The 10687-nt window shown below is 37.5% G+C and overlaps 1 pseudogene; it reads right to left on the bottom strand.

Annotated features, from left to right (window-relative positions):
* Nucleotides 1-10687, bottom strand: part of LOC102834567 — a 59280-nt pseudogene that overhangs the window by 39087 nt on the left and 9506 nt on the right.

Raw genomic sequence — 10687 nt, forward strand, 5'->3', positions numbered from 1 at the left:
TGAATTTGACCTATACTCATGGAAGTAGTAACACTAAATACCAACAGAGAGGGAAGGAGTCTTCACATCAAGTATCAGTGCTATCCCCTCTGTACACAGGGTAGACGGGGATGGGCGACTTAGACTTTGGCTACCTAAAATGAGGGTATGATAAAGGCATGAAGAGACTGGCTTACAAGTTTTCAAGGGGGAGTTTAGTTTAAGAGTGTGTAGGGGAAGAAAGAGTCCCCACTGAATAGTTTTCATCTTGTCTATATGGGTCTGGTTAAAAAAGATGGAGATAAGATTCTTATGATTCAATTGTGATTGATTGTTATCATGACTAATTACAACTGTCACAATTGTAAAGGTAGAAGTTTTATAACAAAAATGGGGGAGTTGTTAATCTTACAGTCCAGAAACAAAAGACCCTAGGACCATCGAGGGAAAAGAGCTCAAGCAGAATGTAAGACCTTATCTAGAGAAGCAGTGACACCAGAGATGGAGGCAGAGATGGAGACATGGAAAGAGGGAGCAGCTGAGGACTCTAGATTCATGGCAAATCAATGGTATTGAAGGAAGAAAATCCAGGTTGCACTGAAAACACTGATGAAAAAATAAATCTCCAAGAATTGATGGAATACCGATTGAAATGTTTCAACAAACAGATGCAATGCTGGAAGCACTCATTAGTGTATGGCAAGAAATTTAAAATACAGCTACCTGGCCAACCAACTGGAAGAAATCTTCTGTCTGTGACTGTTCCAATGAAAGTTGAACTACCAGAGGACATAAATTATTGATCAATACCATTGCTAAACATGCAACTAATGTTTTTTCTGAAGATAATTAAAAAATGGTTGTCACAATATATTGAAAAGGAACTGCCACAAATTTAACTCAGATTCAGAGGAGGACATGGAATGAGAACTATCAGTGCTTAAGTTAGATGGGTCTTGACTGAAAGTAGAGATTAACAGAAAGATATTGCCCTGTGTTTCATTGACTATGCAAAGATATTTGACTGTGTGAATAATACTAAATTTTTAATAACACTGTGTAGAATGGAAATTCTAGAACACTTAATTGTGCTCCTATGGAATGTGTACCAAGAGGCAGTCATTTGAACAGAACAAGGGACATACTGTGTGATTTAAAATCGGGAAAGGTTTGTGTCAAGGTTGTTATATTCTTCCACCATATTAATTTAATCTGTATGCTGAGTAAATAATCTAAGAAGTTAGATGATATAAAGAAGAACCTCGCATCAGGATTGTAGGAAGACTCTTCAGCAACCTGCAACACGCCAATGATACTACCTTGCTTTTCTCAAGCAAGGAGGAGTTGAAGTACTTACTGATGAATATCAAAGACTATAGCCTTCAATATAATTTGCACCTCAATGTAAAGAAAAAGAAGATCCTATAACTGGACCAACAATTAACATCATGATGAATAGAAAAAATATTGAAGTTCTCAAATATTTTATTTTACTTGAAGCCACAATCATCACTCATGGAACTAGTAGTCAAGAAATCAAACAATATATTTCATTAGGCAATTCTTCTGTAAAAGACATCTTTCAAATGTTAAAGAGCAAAAATGTCCCTTATATGTGTAAGTTGTGCCTGACCCAAGCCATAGTACTTTCAATTGCATTTTATGCATGTGAAAGCTGGACAATGATTAAGGAAAACCTTAGAAGAATGTTGTTGTTTTTGTTAAGTGCCGTTGAGTTGATTCCGACCCATAGTGACCCTGTATAGTGTTTCCAAGGAGCAGTGGGTGAGCTTGAACTGCCAACCTTGCAGTTCAAATGGCTTTGCAGTCTGGCACATTACCCACAGCGCCACAATAGATACAGTTAAATCAGTGTTGGTAAAGGAAATTGAAAGAATTATAGACTGCCAAAAAACAAACAAACAGATATGTTTTGGAAGAAGTTAGAATGATCCTTGGCAGCAAGAATGACTTCATCTCACATACTCTGGACATGGTTATCAGGAGGTCACGTCCCTGGAAAAGGCCATCATGCTTGACAAAGTAAAGAGTCAGAGAAAAAATGGAAGACCTTCAACAAGATAAACTGACATAATGGCTTCAACAATAGGCTCACCACATGACAACACTCATGGGGATGGGCGGTGTCTTGGTCTGTTGTACACAGGGTCGCTATAAGTTGGAACCAATTGCATGACACCTAACAACAACATATTAGAATATTGAAGAACACAGAAAGGACTTGTGTAAAAGGATGCCTAGGTCTGGAAAAAATTTTAAGATTATGTAGTAAAAGATTTTTAAGCTAAATCATGAAGAGAGAGAATCACTTTGCTAGCCATGTAAAATGGAGTTGAAGGTTTAAAACATAACATTTATTTCAAATAAGTTAGATACACAGTAAGCTTTGTCATTTTATCAAGAAAACATATACTGTTTTCTGGTGCAAAGATGATAGGTGTGTTAATGAAGACCTGAGACTTTGATGTCACCCCAATGAGTCTGGAGAGTATTTGACTAGCTGATTCAGCGGTCAGTGGGGTTGATGAAGCATGATGAAAAGGGCAGGAGATTTATTACTACTTCTGTTATAGGGAGTCAGGTGTTATAGAGATAATGTTATAAAAGGCTGTCAAGTCAAGTCCAACTCCTAGCTACCTTGTATTGGGTCTCTGAGCATTTAAATAGTTGTGGGAGCAGAAAGTCTCATCTTTCTCCCATGGAGTAATTGGTGGGCCTTGTGGTTTGCAGTAAGTGATTATCCTTTGGCGTCACTGCATTCTCTAATTGAAATATATGTACCTTAAAACAACTATATTATTATCTGCTATTTTGCTTGTTGTTACTTTTAACTGCTGTTGAGTCAGTTCCATTTCATATGCTATGTACAACAGAATGTAACACTGTTCCAAGTTATTACGCTTGACTATGTTGCTGCTGCCCCTGTGCCAACCCATCTCATTAGGGATATTCCTCTTCTTTCGCTGACCCTCCACTTTATCAAGCATGATGTTCTTCTCCAGGGATTGACCCCTTCAATAACAAGTCCAAAATATGACAGACAAAGGTTCATTGTCCTAGCTTCTAAGGAGCTTTCTGGCTGTACTTCCCACACAGATTTGTTTGGTCCTCTGACAGTCCACAGTACTTTGAATATTCTCCAGCACTATAACTCAAATATATCAATTCTTCAAAAGTCTTCCTTATTCACTGTCCACTTTTCACATTTTGTGAGACTATTGAAAGTAGTATGGCTTGGGTCAGGCACACCTTAATTCTCAAACTGATAGCTTTGCTGTTTTAACACTTTAAAGAACTTCTGCAATGGATTGGTGTAACGCAAATCATTTGATGTCTTGACACGGCTTCAGTGAAGGTTGATTGTGGCTCCAAGCAAAATGAAGCCTTCAATCATTTCAAACCTTTCTCCATTTATTATAATAGTGTTTATTGGTCCAGTTCTGAGGATTTTTGTTTATTTTGAAGTACAAACCATACTTTTATTCAGTAAGTGTTTCAAGTCCTCTTTGCTTCCAGCAAGTAAGGTTGTATCCTAAGCATGTCGCAGGCTATTACTGAGTTTTTCTCCAACCCTGATGCCATGTTCTTCTTCATATAACCCTATTTCTCAGATTATTTGCTCAGCATACAGACTGAACAAGTACATGAGAGAATACAACATTGGCACACACCTTTCCTGGTTTGAAGCCATTCACTATTTATGCAGTTTTAACAACTGCCATTTCTATGTACAGGTTGCTTATGAACATAATTAAGTGTTCTGGAATAGCCATTCTTTGTAATGTTATATATAGCTTGTCATTAGCTATGAAGTTGAAAGCCTTTGTATAATCAATTAAATACAAGAAAATATGTTTCCAGTATTCTCTGCTTTCAGCCAAGATCCATCAGATATAGCCCTCATTCCGTGTCCACTTCTGAGACCAGCTTGAACCTTTGGAAGTTCTCTGTCATGTATTTTGCAGCCATTTTTGTATTATCTTTAGTAAAACTTTACTCGCATGGGATATCAATAATACTGTCTGATGATTTCCAAATTCCATTGGGTCACTTCTCTTTAGAATGGGCACAAATATGGTTCTCCAGTTAGTTTTCCAGGTATTTGTCTTTCAAATTTCTTGGCATAGATGAGTGAGTACCTCAAGTGCTGTATCAGTTTCTTGAAAGATTTAAATTTGTATTCCACAAATTCCTGTTGCCTTGTTCTTTGCTAATGCCTTCAATGCACCTTGAACTTCTCCCTTCAGGATCTTTGGTTCTTGATCATATACTATCTCTTGAAGTGGTGGAACATTGACCATTTCTGTATATGCCTTCCATATTCTTTTTATGCTTTTTCATAATTCAGTACTTTACCCAAAGAATCCTTCAATACTACAAGTCAAGGTTTGAATTCTTCAGTTCTCTCAGCTTTGAGAAATGCTGATCCTGTTCTTTCCTTTTGCACATTCCATTATAATATTTCACTCTGTCTTCTCGGGCTGACATTTGATATGTTCTATTCAGCTCTCGTGCCTCCTCACTTCTTCCATTTGCTTTATCATCTCAATGTTGGAGAGCAAGTTTCAGAGTTTCTTCTGACATCAGGTTTGTTCTTTTCCTTCTTTTTTGTCTTCTTAATGGCCTTTTGCTTTCTTCCTTTATGATATTATTGATGTCACAACTCTTCAGGTCTTCATTCTTTAGTGTCTAATGCATCAAATCTGTTCTTCAGAAGATCTCTAAGCTCAGGTGGAATATATTCAAGGTCATATTTTGGCTCCTGTGGGCATGTTTACATTTTCTTCAAATTCAGCCTGAATTTGCATATGAGCAATTGATGGTCAGTTCTACAGTCTGGCCCTGACCCTGTTTTGGCTGATGTTATGGAGCTTTTCCACCTCCTCTTCCCATAGATTTAGTCAATTTGATTTTTGTTTATTACATTTGTTAAGGTCCATATGTGCAGTTGTCTTTTATGTTGTTAAAAAAACTATTGTCAATGAACAAATCCTTGGTCTTGCAAAATTCTATCATATCATCTCTAGCATCTTTTCTATCTACAAGGCTATATTTTCCAACGACTGATCCTTCTTCTTTGTTTCCAAACTTTGCATTTCAATTGTCAGTAATGATCAATACATCTTGATTGCATATTTGATCAATTTCAGACTGAAGAAATTGGTAGACTTGTTCAATTTCATCATGACTGGTTTTAGTGGTTGGTGTGTAATTTGAATAATAGTGATATTAACTGGTTGTCCTTGTAAGCGTATGGATATTATTCTATAACAGTTCTTCATGACTGATGTTGATATGTTGTTTTTGATGATGAATGCAACACCATTTAGCATCAATTTGTCATTCCCGGCATAATAAACCATGTGATTGTCATATTCAAAATGGCCAATACCAGTCCATTTCAGATACTAATGCCTAGAATATCAATGTTTAGTCACTATATTTAGTTTTTGACAATTTCCAATTTTTCCTAGATTCATACTTTGTACATTTCATGTTCTGACTATTAATGGGTGTTTATAGCTGCTTCTCTTCATTTTAAGTTGTGTCTCATCAGAAAATGTAAGTCCCAAGAGCTTTGCTCCACTTACATCTTCACAGTTAACCCTACTTTGAGGAGGCAGTTCTTCCCCAGTCATATTTTGAGTGCCTTCCAACCTGAGGGGCTCATCTTCTGGAACTATGTCTAACAGTGTTCCACTTCTATTCATAATGTTTTCAGCAACTATTTAAAATTAGGAAAGGTGTGCAACAGGGTTGTATTCTTTCATCTTACTTATTCAACCCATTTGCTGAGCAAATAATCAGAGAAGCTGGTTATATGAAGAAAAACATGGCACCAGGATTGGGGGAAGACTCATTAACAACCTGTAATATGCAGATGATACAGCCTTGCTTCTGAAAGTGAAGAAGACTTAACATACTTGCTGATGAAGATCAAAGAGCACAGCCTTTGGTATGGAGTGCATCTCAATATAAAGAAAACAAAAATCCTCACCACTGGACCGATAAACAACATTCTTATCAATGGAGAAAAGACTGAAGTTGTCAGTCTTCATTTTTCATGGATAAACCATCAACACTCATGGAAGCACCAGCCAAGAAATACAATGACATATTGCATTAGGCAAATGTGCTGCACAAGACATTTTTAAAGCATTGAAGAGCAAAAATTGTCAACTTGAGGACTAAGGTGCCCCTGACCCAAGTCATGGTATTTTCAGTAACCTCATATGAATGCAAAAGCTGGACAGTGAATACGGAAGACCATAGAATTGATGCTTTTGAGTTATGGTGTTGGAGGAGAATATAAAAGTGCCATGGGCTGCCAAAACAACCAATAGATCCATTTTTGAAGAATTGCAGCCAGAGTGTTTCTTGGAGGCCTGGATGGCCAAACTTCGTCTCTCATACTTCGGCCATATTGTCAGGAGGGACCAGTCAGAAGAGGAATATCATGTTTGATAAGTCAGAGGGCCATAGAAAGAGGAAGACCCCCAGTGAGATGGATTGGCAAAGTGGCAGCATCAATGGGCTCAAGCGTGGCAACAATTTTGAGATTGGACCAGGACCAGGTAATGTTTCGTTCTGTTGTGCATAGGGTCGCTATGAGTTGGTACCGACTCGATGGCACCTAACAACAATAGCAAATATTTGGAGTTGTCCATCTCTCCTACTACCTAGTTTGTCTTTGTCTGGAAACTCATCTGAAACCTGTAAACCATGGGTGAACCTGCTGGTATTCAAAATATCTGTGGCATAACTTCCAGAATCACAGTATGACAAACTGATCGAGAAGTCATGGAGAAACTTAAATAGGTTTTGAAAAGCTTCAAAAAACTGTAGTAGACAATGAAAAAATCACAACACGTTTAAAATTTGGAAAAGTGAATGAAGGTGAAGCTAATAAAGTCTAAGCATCTAAGATCCTTATTTTAATTGCCCTAAAGGTAGGTCTTTTATTATTATTATTATTTTTCTTAATGATGTCCTTGCACTGCAATTAAATAGACTTCAAACCCAGCAAAGCTTGGATCTGCCTCTACTAACTACATAGAGTTCTCTGTATAATGACAACTCACATAATACTGACATTAAATAGGGAAAATATTTCTCTTATCTGTCTCAACTGATCTCCTAAGTGCTTTCCATCAATGTCTTCTGAGTGAGTAGAACAAAATGCAAACAATATGTTGTGGGTAGTAAATTGTCACAGGCATTGACTTTCATGGCTTATGAGCCTTTGGTTCAGTTTTACAATGAACTTTCTGTCAAGTATTTGGCTTAATTTTTCTCATGTTAGCTCAGCTTTATTGTTACAATATCTCCTCAGGAAATAGATCTTGATCTGTTTTTCTGTACTCAGAACAGATAACCTCCAACTATCAAAGATTTAAAACAATTAAGGTCTATGATACAAGTATGAATTGTGCTATCCAAAATTATGTGTTGTAAATTTTAACCTCTGTGTCTATGATAAAATTAACCTCTATGTCTATGGTAGGAGTCCTTGTGTGGTGCTGTGGGGTAATGCACTGGACTGTAAAGTCGGATTCAACCACATGGTTGGCAGTACATGTTCACCAGCTCCTCACTGGAAACCTTATACTTGAGTCCCAGTGTATTGCTGTAGGATACGCACTGGACTGCTAACGTAAAGGTTAGTGGTTCAAATCTAACAACTGCTCATTAGAAACCCTATATAGGGTCATTATGAGTCAAAATCAAGACCATGGAACTTAACAACAGCAACATGCCTTTTGTAAAAAGCCCATTTGCAAATATATTGTCTTTGTTATGTTAAGTAGACTGGATTAATATTGGATGTGTTTTAAGTCCGTCTATTCTGAGATAAGTTGTTGTTGTTGTTATGTGCCATGGAGTTGATTCTGACTCATAGCGACCCTGCACAGGGTTTCCGAGGCTGTAAATCTTTACGGGAGCAGAACGCCTCATCTTTCTCCTGCAGAACAGCTGGTAGTTTCGAACTGCTGACCCTGAGGTTCGCAGCCTGATTCGTAACCACTACGCTACCAGAGCTCCTTATAAAAGTGATTAAATAAGCAAGTGAATGAGCAGAGATGGTGAAAGAGATTTTGAGCTGCATGAAGAGTGCCAAGGAGCAGCAGCTCAGAAAAGACAAGGACCTATCTCCACAGCCAACTTCCTCCAGAGTGGGAAAGCACAACCCTGAATTGTCTTAGCCTCCTAAACTATAAAATGTTGCTGAAGATAATTTAAAAAATAGTTGCAGCAGTACATTTACAGGGAGCTGCCAGAAATCAAACTGGATTCAGAAGAGTATGTGAAATGAGGGATATCACTGCTGATGTCAAATGGATCTTGATTAAAGCACAGAATACCAAGAATGGTGTTTTATTGAAAAAACTCCAGATAGCATATGAAGAATAGGAATTCCATAATGCTGAATTGTGCTTGTGTGGAAACCATACGTGGACCAACTGGCAGTTGTTTGAACAGAACAAAGGGGATACTGTATGGTTTAAAATTAAGAAAGATTGGTATCAGGTGCATCCCTTCACCATACTTATTCAAAAATATGCTGAGCAAATAATTTGAGAAGCTGGACTATATGATAAATGTGGTATTCGGATTGGAGGAAGGCTCATTAATAATTTACAATGTGCACATGCCACAATCTTTGCTGCTGATGAAAATCAAAGAATACAGCCTTCAGTATGATTACATCTCAACAAAAAGAGAACAGTAGACAACAGCATGACAAATGGAGAAAATATTGAAGTTGTCAAGGATTTCATTCTACTTGCATCCATAATCTATGCTCATGATAGCAGCATTTAAGAAATCAAAGAGAGAATTTCACTGGACAAATGTGCTACAAAAGAGCTCTTTAAAGTGTTAAAAACCAAAGATGTCACTCTGAAGACCAGAGGGTGACTGATGGAAACCAAGGTAATTCAAACACATTATATGCATATGAAGTTGGACAATGAACATGAAAGACAAAGAAGAATCAATGTATTTGACTTATGATATTGGTATAGAATATTTAATATACCATGAACTGCCAGAAGAACAAACAAAACCACGTTGGAAGAAGTACAGCAGAATGTTCCCTAGAAGTGAGGATGGTGAGACTTCGTCTATATACTTTGGGCAGGTTGTCAGTATCAGCCAGTCCCTGGAAAAGAACATCATGCTTAGTAAAGTCAAGTAAGAATCAGTAAAAAGAGAATGATATCCAAACAGATGTATTGATATTGTGGCTGTAACAATACACCCAAACAGAACAATTTTGAGGATGGTGCAATATTGAGTATTGCACAGTGTTTTGTTCTGTTGTGTATACGGTTACTATGAGTCAGAGCCAACTCAACAGCACACAACAACAATAAACTGAGAAAATAAATTTATTTTTGTTTAAGTTATCTACTTTTGATATTTCTGTCATAGATAACTAGGACAGTCCACTCATCATTCATCATGTCCCATGCAGCTCAGCAGGAAACTTGTGGCCATTGTAGATTTTCAGTTACCTGAGCTAATGGATTCTCTGGGCTCATAGGATAACCTATTTCACTGCATACTTCCATGAGACCCATGGCTAAATTAAAGAACTGAGAAGGTAGAAAAGATGGATAACAGAAAAGTTAAACATGGAACGGACATATGTCTCCTCTGCTCATTGGGCACTTTTAACATTAAGGGGCAAATATGTGCAACAATTTGCGTGTTTCCAAGGAAAGTAGAAACTGGTGGGCAGCACTTATGTCTGCAAACTACCCTCTCTAGAATTAGTGTTCTGGTATGGTGTGTGGAATAAAGCATTAGATTTTAAGGATGGTTTGAACCACAAGGTATATCTTGATCTTCAGTGGTGATGGTAGAGGTAGTTGTGTCACCAAATTAGTTCTGACTCACAGAAATCCTACATAGGATTTCTGAGACTGTCAATCTTTACAGGAGCAGAAAGCCTCATCTTTTCCTCCAAGAACAACTGGTAAATTTGAACTGCTTGCCTTGCAGTTAGCAGCCTAATTCATAATCCACTATGCTTCCAGGGCTCCTTTGATCTTCAGTTTTATCTTTTAATTCTTTGTCTTCTCTGTCAAGTTGTTCCAAACTCAGGTGTTGAAGAAGTTTGCCTTTCATCAGGTTCCCTCCAACCCAAAACTAAGAAAACAGTTGCTGTTGTTGTTGAGTGTCACCGAGTAGGTTCCGACTCCTAGTGACCCTGTATGGGGTTTCCAAGAAACGACTGGGGAGTTTGAACTGCCTATCTTTTAGATCAAACCACCTTGAGGCCCAGTGCTTTCTCCCACAGTGCCACACCAGGACTCCAAACAGGCTTTAGGCTACATTAATATTTTGTCTGACAGGTTAGGTAAGTGCATATTTTTCTGTCTTAATTACATTCCAGTAGCATCTGCCTTAAATGAAAGTTCATAAATAAGATGAAAAGAAAGATTAAAGGGTTAAGCAGTTTAAAACATAAGACAAGAAATTATGCAGATACAATAAAATTCATATAAATCTCAGGTTTCTGATGCCACCTGAAATATTTAGTGTTTTTACCGATGATGAGCGAACTAGGGAACTAGGGATTTAAAAAAAAAAAAAAAAAAAAAAAAAAGGATTTGAACTTACAGGGTTCCAAATGCACATCTTGCTAGAACAAAATTCAGCAAAGCAGCAATCATTGACA

Source organism: Chrysochloris asiatica, unplaced genomic scaffold, assembly GCF_000296735.1.
Source record: "Chrysochloris asiatica unplaced genomic scaffold, ChrAsi1.0 scaffold00070, whole genome shotgun sequence".
In the NCBI taxonomy this organism is placed as follows: domain Eukaryota; kingdom Metazoa; phylum Chordata; class Mammalia; order Afrosoricida; family Chrysochloridae; genus Chrysochloris; species Chrysochloris asiatica.